This window comes from Equus caballus, chromosome 10 (assembly GCF_041296265.1).
Source record: "Equus caballus isolate H_3958 breed thoroughbred chromosome 10, TB-T2T, whole genome shotgun sequence".
Classification (NCBI taxonomy): Eukaryota; Metazoa; Chordata; class Mammalia; order Perissodactyla; family Equidae; genus Equus; species Equus caballus.
This window is the reverse complement of record NC_091693.1, coordinates 13,059,118-13,079,514: the sequence shown is the minus strand read 5'-3', so window position 1 is coordinate 13,079,514 and position 20,397 is coordinate 13,059,118. Positions and strand designations below refer to the sequence as shown.

The window sequence follows — 20,397 nt, the reverse complement described above, 5'->3', positions numbered from 1 at the left end:
CCTGTTGACATGTTGGAGTGGTGATTACAGACACTGCTACCACAAGGTTTATCAAGCACTGCCGGGGGCCAGGCACTGTGCTGGGAAGTTCAGATTGTCCTCAAGTGGATGACTTGGGCTTGATCCGAGCTTTATCTGATACAAACCACTGATGTGGGTTCTCTCTGGAAAATTCTAGCAATGGTCTCTCTCCTCAGGAGTCTCAAAAGTAACTAGGAAGATGACAAACCCATCATAAAATCTCAAGATATAAGCGGAACCAAATTTCATAAGTGATGGGAGTTCACTGTGGTCTCAGAGTAGCTCAGGGGACTCTGGGTCAGTGGAATTTGGGCTGGGACTCAAGGATGGGTAGGTTTGGGTTGTTGGAGGGCAGTGCAGAGAAGAAGCATGGAGCTAGTTGGGGGGGAATCTTTGAGTGCAGGGGCTGGGTTTGTTCATTTTCGTGTTCCTGAGCTTATGTGGGGCCTGACAATTTGGGAGTACTCTGTAAATGTTTTTGAATGGAATGACATTTTTGTAACACCTTAACTAGGCCTGATATGTAAGAAAGCATGTGAAAGTGCAGTCTGTTACCAGAAAGAAGATTTTACTGATAAATGATCACGCATACACATGGAAGCTTATGGGGATGCTTTGCTTTTCACACTGAGTTGCCATCAGTTCCCTCTGAGGCTGCTCAGGATCAGGGAGCTCCTACTCAGACCTTCCTCCAGGTTTGCCAGTCTGCTTACTCCTCTGCTCCCCCTGGGTCCTGGCTCCCTGTCAGTTCACTCTGTCTCATTTTCCCTTCTGTGGACTTGTGGAGGGGTGTTGGGTCCTGTGTACCTTTGGAGGGGCTTTGGGTCCCTCAGGTCCATTGATATAAAACACCCCTAAGACAAACAGACTTTCCTTTTGTTAATAACAACAACTACTAGGGCCCACCTTGACAACATTATTTGTGCCAAGACAGTCTCTCTGACTTTCTAAGGCTCCCCTCTGAGAAGGAGGTAACTGGAAAGTGGGGAGAAATTACCTTTCTACCACACCTATTTGATCTCCTCACTCTACAGTGTACTTAGCAGACATTCAGAAATGTTTGTCGATTGATTCCATGATTCGTGTTGCTCTAATAATCATCATTTATCCATACATGCATTTGGTGAACAATTGAGTACCTAATGTGAGCCTGTTATTTGCCAGGTGGTGGCTCCTGAGAGGAGTAAGGGGTGATGCTGTCTCTGAGGAGCTTTCACTATAGACATAGACCCATGGAGATCTAATCCAACTCCTTCATTTTATAGGAGTGGAAATTAAAGCTCAGGGAAATTATATGATTTGTTCAACATCATGCAGCCAGTTAGCCTCAAAGCCAAAGGACCAAAACTCAAGATTTCTGACTTGCTAGAATTTCTGTTGGTGTGCACCTGCTTGGCTGCTGCATGTGCACATGTGGTGAGCACTAATAGGGGAGAGGGGACGTTCAGAATGAAGTGGGAGCCTCCAACACCTTGGGTTAGCCAGAAGGAAATGCCCAATCCAACCATGACTGCAAAAGGACCATCTGGACATTTGTGGTTTTATTTCCAGTTTGAGCTTGAAATGAGAAAAACTGAGCCCAGAAAGCTGAGAGTGGAAGATTTTCATGGAATTTATGAGATGGGCCACAAAGGCTATGTTTACCTCTATCAATCTGTTCCTCATTGAACTGTAATGTCTAGTTTTGAATGGGTTCTCCCCATAACCTAGAGCTGAATGAGGGAAGGGACTAGGTCTAATTCATCTTTGTGTCTCCAGTGTGTGTATGTTGTGTGAAACGGTATTAAACTTATTTCAATGCCTACACAGAGTAGGACTAGGATTGGTGAGTATGCATCAGGCCCATTTTGGCTCAGGAGGGGAAACAACTGACACAGTAAAGTAAGTTTCCTTGGAAAACTGCAAGTTTACTGGCAGAGTTCCAGCAGGGGCTGGATGTCTGAAAATAACTGTCACAGTGAGTTTTTTTGAAGGTTACAAGGGCAGAGCTTGGCTTGCAGACCAGGTTTCCCACCAAGACCACATTTTATTAGGCATTATAAAAACTGCGTTTTGAAATGTGACGTTATGATGCAGGCTAAGCTCTGTGTAACAGTTACTTCCGGTCATTGTGGATGGTTGTGATTCTCTTATCTAATCTATGAGTTGGACTTCATCCCCTCTGCCAACCTTCCCCATCCTTGGCTGGTGAGAGTGGTGAGATTAAGTGCATTTACTGATCATGGCCACAAGGAGGCAGCACTGCCCCTCTAGTGTTCCAAGGACCTCTATCCTGATGTGGGCAAGTCTGTGACGGGAGCTTAGCATTAGGAAAATGGCACAGATGAACTGAAAAGGAAAGCAGTTTGTGTTTTGTTTTTATTTTTTTCCTGTGAAGTGACAGAGTTGAGGTGAGTCTGAACATTTAGAACATCTCAAACTTTATTGCACTTACAGATCACCTGAGGATCTTGTTTAAATATAGATGTCATTCTTCTGGTGGGGCCTGAGATTCTGCATTTCTCATAAGCGTTTGGATGATGCCTTGCTGCTGGTTGGTGGACCACACTTTGAGTAGAGAATCTTTAGAGGTCATTGAGAGAGTAAGCCTCAATCCACCTGATTTATGGATGAAGAGAAATTGAAGTCCAGAGAGAGTGTCACTTGCCTTACGTAGCCATGACTTTGTCACATAACTTTTTACATTTAAACCCAAGATTCTCCCTCTTTGTCCAGTTCTCACTTCACTATATTGTGTGACCCCATTTATTGTTGTTAGTGGCATCTCTAGCTTAGGAACCTAGAACTCCCATTTTCATCAACATACTCTTTGGTCTTTACTCAAAGGCATCACTTAGGTTATCCCCTTACTCAAAACCTTCAGTAGCTCTTCTGTAACCACAAACAAAATTCAAATGTGTCTGTCTAGTTTTCATGACCGTACAATACAAGGTCCCACTTTAGCAAGCTTACCTAACTGCCCTGTTTCTAAACCCTATCTTTCTGCTGTAGCCGTCCCTGCCCCTTCATGTTCCCTAAAGATACTCTCTTCATTCCTCTCTCAGTGGTAGTGCTATTGGCATGGGCTTTGCAATCAGACATAGCTACTTTCTAATCCCAAATCCACCACCAACCTTGGCAAGTTACTTCACCTTTCTGAGGATCATCATCCTCTTCTGAAATAACCCCATATGGTGGTTGAGAGGAGTAAATAAAATAATATATGTAAACCCACTCTCATTCCTGAAATCCTCTTCAAAACTAGCATCTATAGTGGTGCCTGATACCTGGTTCCCTGTTCATGTGTTTCTCCTTGTCTCTGTTTCCCTGAGACTTAACCATTCAAAGACCTAACCTGAATCCTGTCTCTTTCCTGAAACCTTTCCCAGTCAACCTGACCTAGTTGATCCCACGCTTCTATAAATTGTTTCACCTATGTGTTAGCATTTAATTAATGTGCCAGCTCCCTCAGTGAGATCCCTTAGAGAGGCTTGAGGGATAACTGGCTATATAATAATTAAGGGATAATTGAGTTACTTCTTTGTTAGTACTCCCTGAATGTTTAGGCTGCCTTCTCTTTTGTGACTTATTGACTAGCAGCGACTCTTACTGCACCAGTGGCACCAGATCCTGGTGGTTCGTGAATATATTAGGGCTTCTTCTCATCAGGGTCTTTCTTGCCTCCAGATTTTGGTTACATTGGTGTTTCTCTTTGTGTGTTATCAGATGGACCCTCTCAGGGAGGTGTTGATGAAATCTCTTTATGGAAACTCCAAGGTAATAACCCTAAGGAAGTTGAGCACAGTATCATTGCTTCAACAGCCTGGTGAGAGATGTGTACACTTTCCTAATTCATGAAGTTTACAACAGGGTCCTTACTTTCTTACTTCAGAAGAGATTAAGAACAAAAGACCAAATGGGGAGGGCAAGGTTGTTTAAGGGAGGTCCCGTACTTCTGACCCAGATTCTGTGAAATATTCATTCACCCATCCCTGAAAATGTTTGTGTTTGCTTGTGTGGTGGTATATTTATATCGCCTGATCCATAATTCCCTCCCTCAGTGGCAATTGGGACTCATGTCAGGCTTATGACAGTAAAATTATATGATGTGTACTTTCACTGCAGCAAATGTTTCTGTGAGGTCTGGAGAGAAAATAGACCAGGAGGGCTGGACACTTCACTGGATATCTTGCCTTCTCCTCTTATTGGACAGCAGTTTACTCACCCATCACTGTCTCAATCAGGGGATTTTGGCCTTTCCTTTTCCCTACCATGGGTCCATGTTAAAGTCCAGATATATTTATCTGTGCCTGGAACTGGCTGTTCTTTTAAAAAGAGAGGGCCAAGGAATGACTTCCTTGCTAATTTCTGGGATTCTAATTTTCATTGTCTAAGCTGGTGCTTTCCAACCCTAGATGCTGGTTATAATCATGTGCATCATATTTAAAACCTACTAGTGCCTGTGCCTCATCCCCAGAGTGTCTGATTTGATTGGCCTATGGTGTGGCCCAGGCATTGGTAGTTTAGAAAAGCTTCCACATAAAATAGTCATTTTACAGTGGAGAAACCTTAGCTACATGTTCAAAGGTAACATCACCAGTAAGGAGAGATATGGATATCATGGGCCTGATATGATGGACTGAGAAGGCACAGCATCCCTTCTGTGGTATTCTTGGCAAAAGGGCATAACCTAAGTTTAATCATGAGGAAATATTAGATAAGCCCAAACTGAGGCTCATTCTAAAAAGTAACTGGCCGATACTCTTTAAAAATATTGTCATGAAGGTAAAAGAATTATGAACTGATCCTGATTAAAGATACTGAGGAGACAAAACCACTAAATGTATAGTGCGATCCTAAATTTGATCCTAGTTCAAAGACTATTAGAGGCAAGGTCGATAAAATTTGAATAAGATCTGTAGATTACTTCATTGTATTCTATCAATGATAATTTATTGATTTTGACAATTGTACTGATGTTGTCTGTAGCATTAATATTTACAGGAGTTGAGTGAAGGGTATATGCGAGTTTGACTATTTTTGGAACATTTCTGAATGTCTGAAATTATGTTAAAATGAAAAGTTATAAAAAGAAAAGCAAAGAAGAGAAAGAAACTTCCAGGGAATTAATGAGTTGCCACAGTTGAGAACCACTTTCTTAAGTCATCTTGCCTAATACTGTCAGAGTAATCTTCCTGAAAATGCTGTTTTGCCCTGTTGCTAACCTTCTCAAAGCATTCTAGTGACTCCTATCTATAGGATGAAGTTCATTTTCCTTAGGCTGCCATTGAAATACCCTGTAGCATGGCCCCAATCTGCTCCCTTGATCTACATAATAAGACCTGAACCTGGATTTTACTTTCTCATGTGTGAATTGACTCTAATTCTTTTCCTTGTTTCTATAATACCCCTGCCTTTTTGCTCAGCCTCCGAATTATTCTTCATTCTAAGGCCCATTTCACATCCTGTCTCTTCCCTGAAGCCTTTTATGAATATTTCTGTTAGAAGCAGCCATCTTTCCATTCTTTGAATTGTAGCAGGTAGGATGGTGTAGAGTGAAAACATAAGCTTTAGATTCAGAACTATGTGAGTCTGAATCCTGGTTCCATTTTTTCCCTTGTCCTTGGAAAAAGGGCAAGTTAATTGACTTCTTGGAGTTTTGATTTCTCATTTGCAAAATAGGGATAATAGTTGCAATGTCAAAGGGTCACTGTGAGCATTAAGCGAGGTGGAAAAATAAAGGTCCCCAGCACACAGCATGTTCTGTCCTATTCTTGTCGTAGCTGCGTGGTCCCCAGAGGGATTGTGGGTGGTGCAAAGGCTCTTGTCAAAATTTCCTGCAGAACCTTTAAAAGATATTTGTGTCTGGTCATCACTAAGATGACAGACACTCTTGAACTGAATTGACTGCTTGGGGCTTTAAAGAATTCAGCTGAGATTCCCCACCATCATTTCCTTCTCTAGGTCACTGCAAGGGTCTTCTCTCTGACTCCCCTCTTTCCCTCCAGTATAATTTCATGCCCTATCTAATTCATGCTCCACAGTGCATATAGAGTGGTCTTAGAAAACAATATTCTGATCATATCTTTTTCCATTATTAAAGTCCTTTAATTGTTCCTTATTGCCCCCAGGGTGCACTTTGGTCTCTTCAGCATGGCTCCCAAATTTGTGTTGTGTTAACAAATTCACAAGACCTCCTCTGCTCTCCATAGCATCTGGGAATTTGTACTTAGTCTGTCTGCGTAGAACACCCCTGTCATACCTCTTTATTTTCCTGTCAGTTTTAGTTATCCCTCAGGCCTCGGTTCAACCATTACCTCTTCTGTAATCCTATGATGACACACCAACCCCAGATTATGATCCTGCAGTTCCCAGCGTTCACCCCTCTTGTAGCACTTATAATGCTTTCCTGAGAATGCCTGGTGAATGTACTGTAAGTGTCTTCTAGGCATGGCCTCTGTGTCTCATTTTTGAATTCCTGGGGCCTATAAAAGTACCTGTCACATAATAGATTCTCAGTAAACATTTGTGATATCAGTGAATTATTTATTGTAGTTACTTTAGACACGCTTTTCATTAAACCAATTGAAGAAGTGATGCAGTATAAGCTTGTACTTTTTCTCTGTTCTTTTCTGGCACGTGCATTTCAGTGGATAAGGAAGTATCTCTAAAGCTTACGGCAAATTCATCATAGTCTCCTGTAGGACATGACTGGAGCAGGAAGGTGAGTGTGCATTTAATAGATAAGTTTAAAACAAGTCTAGGTCAGGAGAAGGGGAGAGATGGGAGGTTCTGGCAACTCTCTCCCAAAGTCTGCTTTGCCAAATATTCAAAGACTGGGAAGGTTGGGTTACCTACAGACTCCTGGATGTAGCTTTTCATTTATTGACACTGAAGGGAGGGGCTATGACCTGGCAGGCTGGAGGTGCCTCACTTTGAAGTTAAGGGGTCGGGGGGAGGCTTCTTCCTCTCTTCCCTAAAGGTAAAGGGATCCTTCCAGTGATGGGGATGACAAGCTTGGAGTAAGTCAGCAGTGCAGCAAACAGGGCAGGTTGCGTTACTTCTTTTTTACTTCTGAAGAAACTGTTTCTATGGCTGATGGAGCTGAGGAGGCTGAAGTTGGTTTCTTTGATTCCAGGACATTGAAGTTCAGGGAAGAAAATGCAGCTTCATCCATCTGAAAGACTTGAGCATCGGTCAGTTAAATCAGTGTCATAGGTCAGGCCCTCACCTGGTCCAGTGTGATTCAGTACCACCTGCTATCACCACTTTGAAACTTTTAGCTTTGGAGAAGAGCTTTTATCACCCATTGTCTCTGCTTGCTAACATCCAATGATCATTGGAAGAGAGAGATTATGATGTTAGTACAATGGAATATGATGATGCAATAATGAGAATGAACACACTACAAATGCATACAACAATATGGATGAATCTCACAAAACAAGTGTGAATGAAAGAAGCCAGACACATATATGGATATGCTGTGTCTGTCATTTATGAAATAGCATAAACAGGCAAAACTAATCTAGTGCACTGGAAGTCAGGATAGTGGTTACTCTTCGAAGGGAAGTAGCTGGAGGGGTTTTTGTTGGGGGATGACATGTTTTGTTTCTTGATTTCGGTGCTCCTTACATCGGTACGTTCAACTTGTGAAAATTCATACATTCTTAAAATATACTTATGATTTAAGCACTTTTCATTATATATGTGTGTGCTATTGAAAGGATAAGATGAGAACAATTTGGTAAAATTATTATAAAGGAACTAAGACCTCAGACCCACTAGAATGGAAATTATCCTTTGACAGTACGAGCAGAGTCAGACTGATGGTAGAGGAGAGAGAATGACTGAGCCCTTCCTTGTGTTGGGAACTGTGCTGGGTGCTGTACATTTGTATCTTATTGAATTCCTTCAGCTTTTCTTTGAATCAGACAGCATATCCACTTTACAGATGACACAGCTGAGGATCAGAAAAGTTAAGCTACTTGTCCAAGGTCACAGAACTGTGAAGGGTCTCAGCCAGGATTCAAACACAGAGTGGGGATAATTCCAAAGTCCACATGCTTGCAATGAGGGAGACTCATGGGAGTCATTACCCATACTTCTTTGCTGCTATATTGAGGAAGTTTGACTCAAACCTGGTCTCACATTGGTGTCTTCGAGAATAACCTATTCTTCATAGAGATATTTCCATGAGCATGTGATCCAGTGAGACTGACTGTGCTTACCTTGTTATGATTGTTGTCAGTGTGGCCTTGACCTGGGGAAGCAAAAGAAGAGTTGCCAACCCATGGAAATGCAAAGCTGACTTATGGCCTTAGAATGATGGTGTTCCTAAGCCATTGTGATTTCTAGCTGAAGGAGGTGGTAGGTGATGGGAGGGTAGGGTGGAGAGTGGCCCATGATCACTTAAGAATTGGCTTCCCTCAGAGTGTGTGGTCCAAACCCAGGGCATTAGTACCAGAGGAGGGACAGGGGTAGAGCCAGAGGAGACCTCCACCCGCTTCTGAAGACTTTTGCCATGTCATAAGGCCTTGAGTTTTTAACTGATGTGTTTCTCAGCAGCAAGCTTCAGCGGCAAGGAGGGACATTGAGGCCCATAGCACCCAGAGCACCATACGACAGGGAAAGTCTCACCAAAGGAGACTGCCCTCATCCATAAAGAGGTACAAGGGTGAAGGAGGAAGGATGACAAAATGGCTCCTAGAAACATGTCCATCTTACTCAGTCCTGCCTGACCTAGGCAGAATGAGCATCTCACCTGGGGCTGTGTCTCAGTGGAATCTTCTGTGGCTAGGAAGGGTGTGAGGACATATATTAACTTGAGGTTGAAAATGGAGATCCCCTCTGAAAATTCAGGAGGTAGGGAGTGGTTTGGGAATCCAAGATTCCCTGCTAGGACAGGGTATGTGGTGGAACCCACCAGCTCTCACTAGGTAACTGTGGCTTTACTTACTGTGTTTGGAGGCTGATGGTTTGTGTTCTGTGAGATTGCACTGGTCACATACCCTGTATAAATATCAGACACTGTGACTGCTATTCCCAAGCATGGGATCTTTGCTCCTTGAATGAGGAAGGACACTGTCAGCAGATAATTCCTCGGGGCTCCTCAATGTTCATTTCCAACATGATTGGTACTGTCTTTCCTCTCAGGGCCTCCTTCCTCAGTCTACCCTTAATTCTTTCTGGTGTTTACTCCTTTCCTGTTTGCTGGGTGTGCACATTTAGGTCCATTCTTTATCAACTGCTTCTGAGCCTCCTTCTATCCTGACACCTTTCCCCTTTTCTAGGTAGATGGTATTTTCTTTCTAACTTTATTTATTGCCTAAGAAGCCATTGTTTCTGTTTTTTCTTAGGTTCTCTTCCCATCTTATCCATCCCTCCTCCTCCTATGACTGAGAGAGCACACAACTTGCTTTTTCCTGCCCCTCCTTTCCTTTCCTCATTTGTTTTCCTTCTTGGACCTTGGCTTCCCTGACTAAGGGACAGAGGAACATAGTTGGATCTGCCCCCTCTAAACCAGAGGAGGATAGGAATAACCATGTCCAATAGACATTGGGGTATAGGAAGCCTGAAGACTAGGGAAGATGAGACCTTCAGGAATTAGTGCTGAGAAGCAGGGGTTTAGGAAGTAGGAGGAGGAGATGCAGGCCCAGAGACAGAGTTGAAGTCTCCTTCCCTCTCACAAGCATGGCGGTTAGCCTTGGAGAAAGTGAAACACTAAGAAATGCCATCATACTCTCCACCACCATTCACTGCACAGAGACCGTGCTTTCCACAAGCTCCCAGCAGGGATATGAAAGCCATCCCAGTTCTGGGAGAAACAACTTTCCTCTGATGGGTGACTTTCGCTCAAGGACTCCCTGTCAGCCTTGTAGACACTCTCTTAGAACTGAATTGCAAGCTAAAGCTTCCTTCCTTCTCTTTCTCCTTCATAAGGTCAGATCTGCGTCATGGTCTGAGGAATCTCCCAAGCTCCTTCCACTCCACTTTCCTTCACAGGCATTTTCCCCAATAAATATATTGTGTGTCTAATCCCGTCTTGACTGCGTCTCAGGATGAAATCTAACATACCACACTTGAAAATTTGCAGTCAACTCCTTTTCTTCTCTCCTATATTTAATCAGTAACCATGTCCCAGTGGGTTTTTTTTTGTGTTATACCTCCCCTCCCCCAAATATATATCACATTTTGCATCTGTTTCTTCTTTTCTATTTCTGTTTCCCTCATAACTCAACTCAAGACTGATGATTAATGCTAATGTTAGCGATTGTTATAAAGCTTTTACCATGTGCCAGGCTCTGTGCTATATACTTTTCATATATCTCATTTTATTCATATAATAACCCTGTCAGATAGACATTATTTCCATTTTACAGATGAAAAAATTGAGGCTTACGGTGGTGAAAGAACTTACCCAAAGTCATATTTCTAGTAAATGGTGGATGTAGAATGAGGTAGTCCTTAAATTTATGACTGCTTGATTTCATAGAGGCTAATGATAATAGTAGTAATTAATAGCAGCTATCACTTATAGAACATTTCCTTTTGTGTGGCATTTTCCTAAAGTTTTAATTGGATATTACATTAAAATTTTACAACAATTCCATGAAGCAGGTACAGTCATTGCTCAGTATCCATGGGGGATTGGTTCCAGGACCCCTGTGGATACCCAAATCCACAGATACTCAAGTCCCTTATATAAAATGGCATAATATTTGCATATCCTTCTGTTTACTTTAAATCATCTCTAGATTACTTATAATACCCAATACAATGTAAATGTTATGTAAATAGTTCTTATACTATATTGTTTAGGGAATAATAACAAGAAAAAAAGAGTCTGCATGTATTTATCTTAGATGCAATTATAGTAGGGCTTTCAGTCCACGCTGGTTGACCACATGGATGCAGACCCTGTGCCTGTCGAGGGCCAAGTGTACTCTTATTGTGATTTTCAGTTGATTGGCTGATGCTCAATGAAGTTAAGAATCTTGTGCAAGAAATTTCTAACTGTAATTGCTTACATTAAAAAAGAAGAAAGATTCCAAATAAACAACCTAATTTTACAACTTAAGGAACTAGAAAAGAAGAACAAGCTAAGCCCAAAGCTAGCATAAGGAAGGAAATAATAAAGATTACATTGGAGATAAATAAAGTAGACCATGGAAAAACAAAATCAAAAGTTGATTTTTCAAAAAAGATTAACAAAATTGACAAAGCTTTAACTAGATTGACTAAGAAACAAAGAGAAGATTCAAATCACTAAAATCAGGAATGAAAGTGGAAACATTGTTACGAATTCTACAGAAATAGTAAGAATTTTAAGAGTGCCATGAATAATTGTATGCCAACAAGTTGGATAACTTAGATAAATTGGCAATTTTTAGAAACACAAAACCTACCAAGATGGAATCATAAAGAAATAGAAAATATGAATAGACCTATAATTAGTAAGGAGATTAAATCAGAAAAAGCATTTGACAAAATTCAACATTCTTTCATGATAAAATCATTCAAGCTAGGAATAGAAGGAAACTACCTCAACATGATACAAGCCATGTGTCAAAAACACACAGCTAACATACTCAATGATGAAAGACCTTAAGATTTTCTTCTAATATCAGGAATAAGACAAGGATGCCTGCTTTTGCTATTTAAAATAGTATTGAAAATCCTAGCCAACAATTAGCCAAGAAAGAGAAATAAAAGGCATCCAAATTGGAAAAGAAGAAGTAAAATCATCTCTGTTTGCAGATAATATGATCGTATATGTAGAAAACCCTAAAGATCTCACAAAAAACTGTTAGAACTAATAAAGAAATTCAGCAAAGCTGCAGGAGACTAAATCAATACGTAAAGGTCAGTTGTGTTTCTCTACACGAACAGTGAACAATTCACGACAGAAATTAAGAAAAGTTTATTTACAATAGCATCAAAAAGAATAAAATATCTACGAGTTAATTTAAGGAGATGAAAGCTTATACACTGAAAAAAACTACAAAACACTACTGAAAGCAACTAAAGAAAACATAAATAAATGGAAAAGCATTCTGTGTTCATGAATTGGAAGACTTAATATTGTTAAGATGACAATATGACCCCAAATGATCTACACATTCACTGCAATCCATAGCAAAACCCCAATGACCTTTTTTTGCAGAAATAACAAATCCATCCTAAAATCTATATGGAATTTCAGGAGGCCCCGAATAGTCAAAACAATCTGGAAAAAGAACAAACTGGAGGACTCACACTTCCTGATTTCAAAATTTCCTGCAAAGCCTCAGTAATCAAAAGTGTGTGATACTAGCATAAAGACCAATGTAATAGACAGCCTAGAAATAAACCCTCACATATATGGTCACATGATTTTTGACAAGGCTATGAAGACCATTCAATGGGGAAAGGACAGTCTTTTTCAACAAATGGTATTGAGTAAACAGTATATCCATGCAAAAGAATGAAGGTGAATGCTCACCTAACAGTAAATAAAAAATCAACTCACAATGTATCAAAGGCGTAAATGTGAGAGCTAAAACCATAAAGCTCTTAGAAGAAAACATAGAGTGAAAGCTTCATGACATTCGGCTTGGCAATGATTTCTTGATTAGGAAGCCAAAAGCACAGACAACAAAGACAAAATAGATAAATTGGACTTAAAAATTAAAAACTTTTGTGCTGCAAGGGACACTACCAACAAAGTGAAAAGATGACCCATAGAATGGGAGAAATAATTTGCAAATCATATAGCTGATAAGGGATTGATATTCAGACTATATAAAGAACTATTACACATCAACAAAACAACAACAAAAAAGCCCAATTTAAAAATGGGCAGAGGAACTGAATAGACATTTCTCCAAAGATATACAAATGGTTAATAACCACGTGAAAAGATGCTCAGTATCACTAACCTTAAGGTAAATGCAAATCAAAACCACAATGAGATTCCACTTCACACCCATTAGGATTGCTATTATAAAAAAACAAACAAACAGAAAACAATAAGCATGGACAAGGATGTGGAAAAATTGGAACTTTTACGCTTTGCTGGTGGGAATGTTAAATGGTGCAGCCACTTTGGAAAATAGTATGGCAATTCATAAAAAAATTTAACAAAGAATTGTCATTTGATCAGGCAATTCCATTTCTGGGTTTATAAGCAAAAGAATTGAAAGCAAACATTTGAACAGATATTTGTACACCCATAGTCATAGCAGCATTATTCACAATAGTCAAAAGATGGAAATAACACGCAAGTTCATGGACTGATGACTGATAAATAAAATGTCATATATATATACTGGGAATATAATGCAGCCTTAAAAAGGAATGAAATTCTGATATATGATACACCATGGATGGAACACTGAAGACATTATATGCTAAGTGAAATAAGTCAGACTCAAAAGGACAAATATCATTTGATTCAGCTTATTCAAAGTATCTAGAATAATCAAATTTATAGAGAAAAAGAGTAGAATGGTGGTTGCCAGAGATTGGGGTGGGCAAGTAAGAAGTTATTCTTTAATGGGTACAGAGTTTTAGTATGATAAGATGAAAAAGTTCTGGATGGATAGTGGTAATGATTGCACAACAATATGAATGTACTTAATGCCACAGAACTGTACACTTAAAAATGGTAAATCTTATGTATATTTTACCACATTAAAATCAGTACAGAAAAAAAAAAAAACAATCTTGTGCAAGATCACAAGTAAATGCCAGAACCAGGATAAGAAACCTAATATATTTGATTCAGAGACTGAGCTCTTAACCACTTTGCCATTTTGTTTACTGTAAATGGGCTCTTGATTGATATTCTCCCCCCTGTGACTTCTATCCATTTTGTACAATATTGATAGAGTCATCTTCCCAGGAAGATATAGGATGGGGGCAAGTGATCACTTACATTTCACATCCAGCCTGAGGAGGTTGCTTTTGTGGGGACTGACCACGTTGGAGGCCTCACACTGATAATCCTTGGCATCCTCCCTCCTGACGGAGTCTGTGGTGAAGGTGCTATTGTCTTGGGACAGCTTCATCCTCTCTGTGAACCACAGACTCTAGTTATTGAAGAATCATTGGATGGATCCCGGTATCATTTATGAGGCTGGTCAGGACCATGGTGTCCTTATTTTCTGTTACTGTGCAGCTGGGTGTGTGGAGAAACAGTGGAGGTGACTGACTGAGAATGGGCCTGGGGTCTGGGGCCACAGTCCTTCCTCAGACATCTCAGCCACTCACAGAGCCCCAGTGAACTCAGTAAAGGTAACCCAGAGTACGGCTGTGATTCTGTGAACAAGGTTGCAATTCTTTATTCAGGTGACAATCTGTAAAGAGAGGGCTGCACTTCCTCTATAACCCCCAGATCACCTGGGATTAGCTTGAGCAGTTACCCTGGACATCTCCATGGTATCAGCACTAGGAACATCTTCTCAGGTCATGTGTCCAGCATCCTCATCATCAAGTGCAGATTTTCTCTCATGAACTTTCATTGAATTTTTTCTAGAACTTTCTTTGACTTTAAAAATATCAGATCCTATTCTGTAAATACACTTCCATGTATCTTGAGGAAGGCAGGCTTGCCAACTCTGCCCGTCTCTGGGGCCAAGGGAATTTTATATAGCAGAGAAGACATTTACTTCTTGTTAAATAAAGATGGCTCCACTTAGTCTTCATAACCTTAGGTATTGAAGAGTTTCAAACTAAAGGATTTCTCACTTTGAAGAGGACTTCTACCTCCAGGTCTTCGGAATGACTGTCACGGTAAGTGAAATCTCTAGAGAACTGGTTACCGATTTAACAAAATACTGGCAGTCAGGAATAGAAGAAAACAACTGCAACATAATCATGGCCTTATATGAAAGGCCCTCAGCTAACATATGTGGTGAAACACTGAAAGCTTTTCATCTAAGATCAGGAGAAAGAAGAGGATGCTGTTTTGACCACCCCTATTCAACATAGTCCAGAAATCCAGAACAATTAGGCCGGAAAAAGAAACAATGCTTCTAGAGGCTGGCCCCGTGGCCGAGTGGTTAAGTTCGCGTGCTCCGCTGCAGGTGGCCCAGTGTTTCGTTGGTTCGATCCTGGGCGCGGGCATGGCACTGCTCATCAAACCACGCTGAGGCAGCATCCCACATGCCACAACTAGAAGGACCCACAACGAAGAATATACAACTATGTACCGGGGGGCTTTGGGGAGAAAAAGGAAAAAAATAAAATCTTAAAAAAAAAAACAAAAAAAGAAACAGTGCTTCCAAATTGAAAAGAAAATACAATTACGTCTCTTTGCAGATGGCATAAACATATGTATATAAAACCATAAAGATTCTATAAAAACTGTTAGAACTAAGAAATGAATTCAGTAAAGTTGCAGGATACAAAATCAACATACAACAATCGGTTGTGTTTGTATAGACTAATAACGAACAATCTGAATAGGAAATTAAGAGAGAATTCCATTTACAATAACACCAAAAAGAATAAAGTACTTAGGAGTTAACAAGGAGGTGAAAGACGTATATACTGAAAAGCTACAAAATATTGCTGAAAGGAAAAAAAGATAAATAAATGGAAAGACATTCTGTGTTCATGGATTAGAAGACTTAATATTGTTAAGATGATGATAATACCCAAAGTTATTGACAGAGTAAACACAATCCCTATCAAAGTCCCAATGACATTTTTTTTTTTTTGCAGAAATAGAAAAGTCCATCCTAAAGTTCATGTGGAATTTCAAGGGACTCAAATGTCCAAAATAATCTTGAAAAAGAACAAACCTGGAGGACTCATGCTTCCTGATTTCAAAATTTACTACAAAGGTATGGTAATCAAAATAGTGTGGTACTAGCATAAAGACAGACATAAAGACCAATGGAATAGAATACAGAGCCAGAAATAAACCCTCACATATATCATCTAATGGTTTTTGACAGGGGTGCCAAGACCATTCAATGGGGAAAAGACAGTCTTTTCAGCAAATGGTGCTGGGAAAACTAGATATCCATTCAAAAGAATGAAATTGAACCCTCACTTAACTCCACATACAAAAGATTAACTCAAAATGGATCAAAAACATAAACGTGAGAGCTAAAACTATAAAAAGTCTTAGGAGAAAACATTGGGTGAACGCCTTATGACTTTGGATTTGGCAATGATTTCTTGGATGTGAAAGCAAAGGCATAGTCAACAGAAAAAAATAGATAAATTGAACTTCAGCAAAATTAAAATCTTTTGTGTATCAAAGAACACTATCAACAAAGTAAAAAAACAGCTCATGTAGTGGGATGAAATATTTATGAATCATATATCTGATAAGGGATTAACATCCAGAATATATAGAGAACTACAACTCAACAACAACAACAAAAGCAATCAAAAAATAGACAAAGAGCTTGAACAGACGTTTCAAAAGAAGATATGCAGATGGCCAATAAGCACATGAAAATATGTTCAGCATCACTAATCATTAGGAAAATATAAATCAAAACCACAATGAGATACCACCTCACACCCACTAGGATGGCTATTATATATATATATTAAAAACAAATGAGTGTTGACAAGGGCTGTGCTACTGGGCGTGTGGAGAAACAGAGGAGATGACTGACTGAGAGTAAGCCTGGGGCTTGGGGCCATACTCCTTCCTCAGAGATCTCAACCAGCTCTCAGATACTACAGTGAGTTCTGTAACAGCGACTGAGACGATGGCCCTGACCCCTGCAAAAGTTACAGTGTCTTTGTTCCAGTGACAATCTGTAGGGGAGGGCTATACCTTCCCCTTTGATCTCTAGATCACCCCCAGATAATCTCAGAATGGTTCCCCTGGATATCTCCATAGTATCAGAGTACCAGGGACCTCTTCTCAGGCCACATGTCCAGTGTCCTCATCATCAGATGGAATTTTTCTCCCATTGGCTTTTGTATGACCCTTTGCTAGAGCTTTCTGTGACTTAATGAATGATCAGTCCTCTTCTTTAGTATGGTAGCTATATATAGAGAAAGGAAGGTGTTTCCTTTTTATTAAATAATTTATTAGACAATAAACACACCCCAGCCAGTCTTCATGACCTTAGAACCTGGAGAAGTTCCAATCTAAAGGATTTCTAAGTATGAATAGGACTTTTACTTCCTAGCCTGTGGATTGAATATCGCACAGAAGGAAATCTCTCAAGTGGTCAGTTTTAACAAAAGGCTGGTGCTTTCTTAGCCCTCTCCATAAACTGTAAACTTTTTGGCACTGCTCCTTCTGTTGTTGACCCCCAGCCTATCAAGACAGGAGCAGCCTATCTCTTCCTAGTGTTGGCTCAAGGCTGCACCTACCCAGATTGGCCTGGCACAAGAAGGCATGGCCCGCCTGGGTGTCCAGGGGTGACAGTCCATGTACTTGGATTGGAGAGGGATGGATGTGGCCTGGCCTCTGGAAGTGTGGATTTGGGCCAGCTGTCAGGGCCAGATAGGGACAGAAGTTACTCACACAGAACATTCAAGAAGAATGGGTCACTGCAATAGACACTCATTGGGTTCCAGGTTTCACACTCATAGAGTCCTGTTTCATTCCTTGTGACATGGAGTAAAGTGAAAGTCCTGTTGTCCAGGGACAACTGAAGCCTGGCACTGTCAGGGAGGCTCTGATTGTTGATCAACCACATTTTGCTGGTGTCCTGAGTATCAGGTTCACATGCTAACACTACAGTGTCCTCGTGCTCCACGGGGTTGCAGTCGTTGCTCGTGATGATGGATGTGGGTAAATCTGCTATGCAGGTAACAGAGAGAAGATTGTCCTGTGCAGTATCTTTGATTCCTCCAAAGGCATCTTCAATCAGAGTTGGTATCTCTCACTTCTCAGCCAACCTGAGTCCTTAAAAGAATATGGTAGGTCTGTGTATCTCAAGACAAATGCATGAGGATCTGAGTGCTCAGAGAATGTAAGGCTGCCTGCTCTATGTCTGGGAGAAAACACAGACTTCCCAAGTTAAATAAGCATCAGGGTTAGTCATGGAAAGACATAGGACTGGGAGTCAGAGACCACCAAGAGCTTCTCCTGGTTCTTCACTGACCTGTTAAATGTCTGACCAACCTTGGGGTCCTCACCTGGAAAGTGCAGGTGCTGAGGCCCTTTCAATTACACAGACCTACACATCGCCCAGCCTAGTTGTGTTTTCCCTGACGCCTTGATTTCCAGGGCTGTTGTAAAGATGGATAATGAAGGGCCTTCTTATAGTTCTTAAACCCAGAGAGGACTGAGCAGCATAGCCTGGAATTGAGTATTTGAGCAAAACTGTATATGGCGAGATCAGGCACAAGCCAAGAGGTAAGTTCAGTACCCAGGCTGGAGGGCCATGAAGTGGGGCAGGTCTGCCCAGGTGTTCCATGGTGACTGACATGAGACAGTGACTCCTTAAAGGATAGAGCAGTTAAGATTAGAAGTGATCCAGAAAAGAGTGAGGGGGACAGGCAGGAGCTGGCTGGCTTTGGCAGCAGAACCATGTGCTGTGCCCTTAGTTTTTAAAGTCTCTTCTCCCACTGCAGAGGGCAGTGAGGACCATGTTGATCTTTCCTGATACACTACTGGATATTTTCAAATGCAGAAGAGGTGACCGGTGGAAAGGGGGGAATCTAGCCTTCATGGACCATTTGTAAACACAGTTATGAGACAGAAACCTGAGGAGAAGTCAAATTATTGCTAAATTGAAAATTAATGCACAAAGACCTAAGACCAATTTCTGGAGGAATATCTCTCTAGAGAGCACTAAAGGTCGTTGACCAAGTTCTGCAGTCCAAGCAGGATCACATTATGATCAACGAAAATGCCAAAGTAGGTCTGAAATCAGTGACTTCCTGGGTAGAGAGAGTCCTGTTAAGAGGAGAGAATTGCTCAAGGGGAAAGTCTGAGGTATCTGTGTTATATAAAGGGAGGAATGCTATGAAATTACACAAAATGTTGTGTTAGTAAATTTAGGCAAAAGGTCTCTGTCACCAATTTGTATGGACAGTCAGATAAAATGTGAAGAAGATGTAACACTTGCACGTGGCTTTCTTTTGACTTCAGGAAACAGAAATTTGATCAAATTCATCCAAACTAGGCAGCGTCTAAGGATCTCACCAGTTGAAAGCATCCCACCCTATGGTAAAGGTGTAATCGTGAGGACCCGTGTGTGTGAAATAGACAGTAAACCAGTTAGACGGAACAGGGTCTGGCCAGCAACTTGGGAACGTCTCAGGAACCACTGGAGACCAGGAACCTCATAAGGATGAGGATGTGAGTCAGGATTCAAAGGGGTGAAATGACCCTGTGAGCTTTTGGCCACTACAGACCTGTTGTTCTGTCTTTGAGTCTCTGGTTGAGTCATGTAGTGAGTAGATCTAGGGATCAAACATCCCTGTCATGTGACATGGTTCACTTGTTGGCATCATGGAAGGAAAGAGCCCTGGAAGGGGGCACAGCAGAAGCTCCTTCTTCTGGTGACCCAGGAAATCTGACTCATGAGGGAGGCTCAAGGGGCTGCTGCTCCCATTGGTTTCTGTGTCCTTTACTATTGCCTGGGAGGGTGGGCCTGACCACAGGTGTTAGCAGGAGAATCTAGGGAAGCCTTGAAGGTGGAGTGAGCTCTGCAGAGCGGGGGCAGTCGCAGCTGGAATGAAGGAGGAGGAAGATGAGGGACATGGAAAGAGCAGAGAGAGCCAGTAACATCCTAAGCTGTGAGCAGTGGGGGTTACAAGTGACTTCAAAGACCCCAGAGACCAAGAGCCCATGGTTGCCCCAGGGGCAGGACCAATGTAGCCCTGAAAACCTTCCCATGCTGAGCAGCTGCACAGTCATCATGATACTCTCCTCTTAGAGAGGCCTTAGGGGCTGGTGGTCAGAGGGATGGAACGTGGATCTCTGCCCCTGGAGAGACGGGGAACAGGTGTTGCCATAACCTCCTAGGACTCTGCATCCAGGTTCCAGTCACAGAGGAAATTAGGGGTCATTCATTCATTCATTCATTCAGCATTCATTCATTCCCTCCTTCATGAAAGAGCAATTGAGTTACTGGGACCTGTGCTGGTTGCAGGTATAGAGTGAGGAGTGAGATAGCAAAGTCCTTTCTTTTGTACTCCAGTGGGAGTGACACCAACACATCAGGAAACACATAAGTGATTTCAAGTCCAGTGCAGGAAGGTGTCGATTGGCCACCTCAAGGAGAGGCCTGAACATTCCTGGCACTGACTCTGGTTGTTGAGGTAGGTAATTTAGTTCTTCAATAAAAACAGATAAATTCTTCATTTGCTCTCACTCCCCAGACCAGAAAATCTACCTTGAGCTGTGGGTCCCTAAGAGGAAAGAATTAGATCAAATGGCTGGTCTTGGGGTCCATAGATGCCTAATAAGGCCCCTGTGTGGTG

General features: G+C 41.3%; 1 pseudogene; it reads right to left on the bottom strand.

Annotated features, from left to right (window-relative positions):
- LOC111775398 (cell adhesion molecule CEACAM1 pseudogene) overlaps positions 1-20,397 on the bottom strand; it is a 67,363-nt pseudogene that overhangs the window by 30,644 nt on the left and 16,322 nt on the right.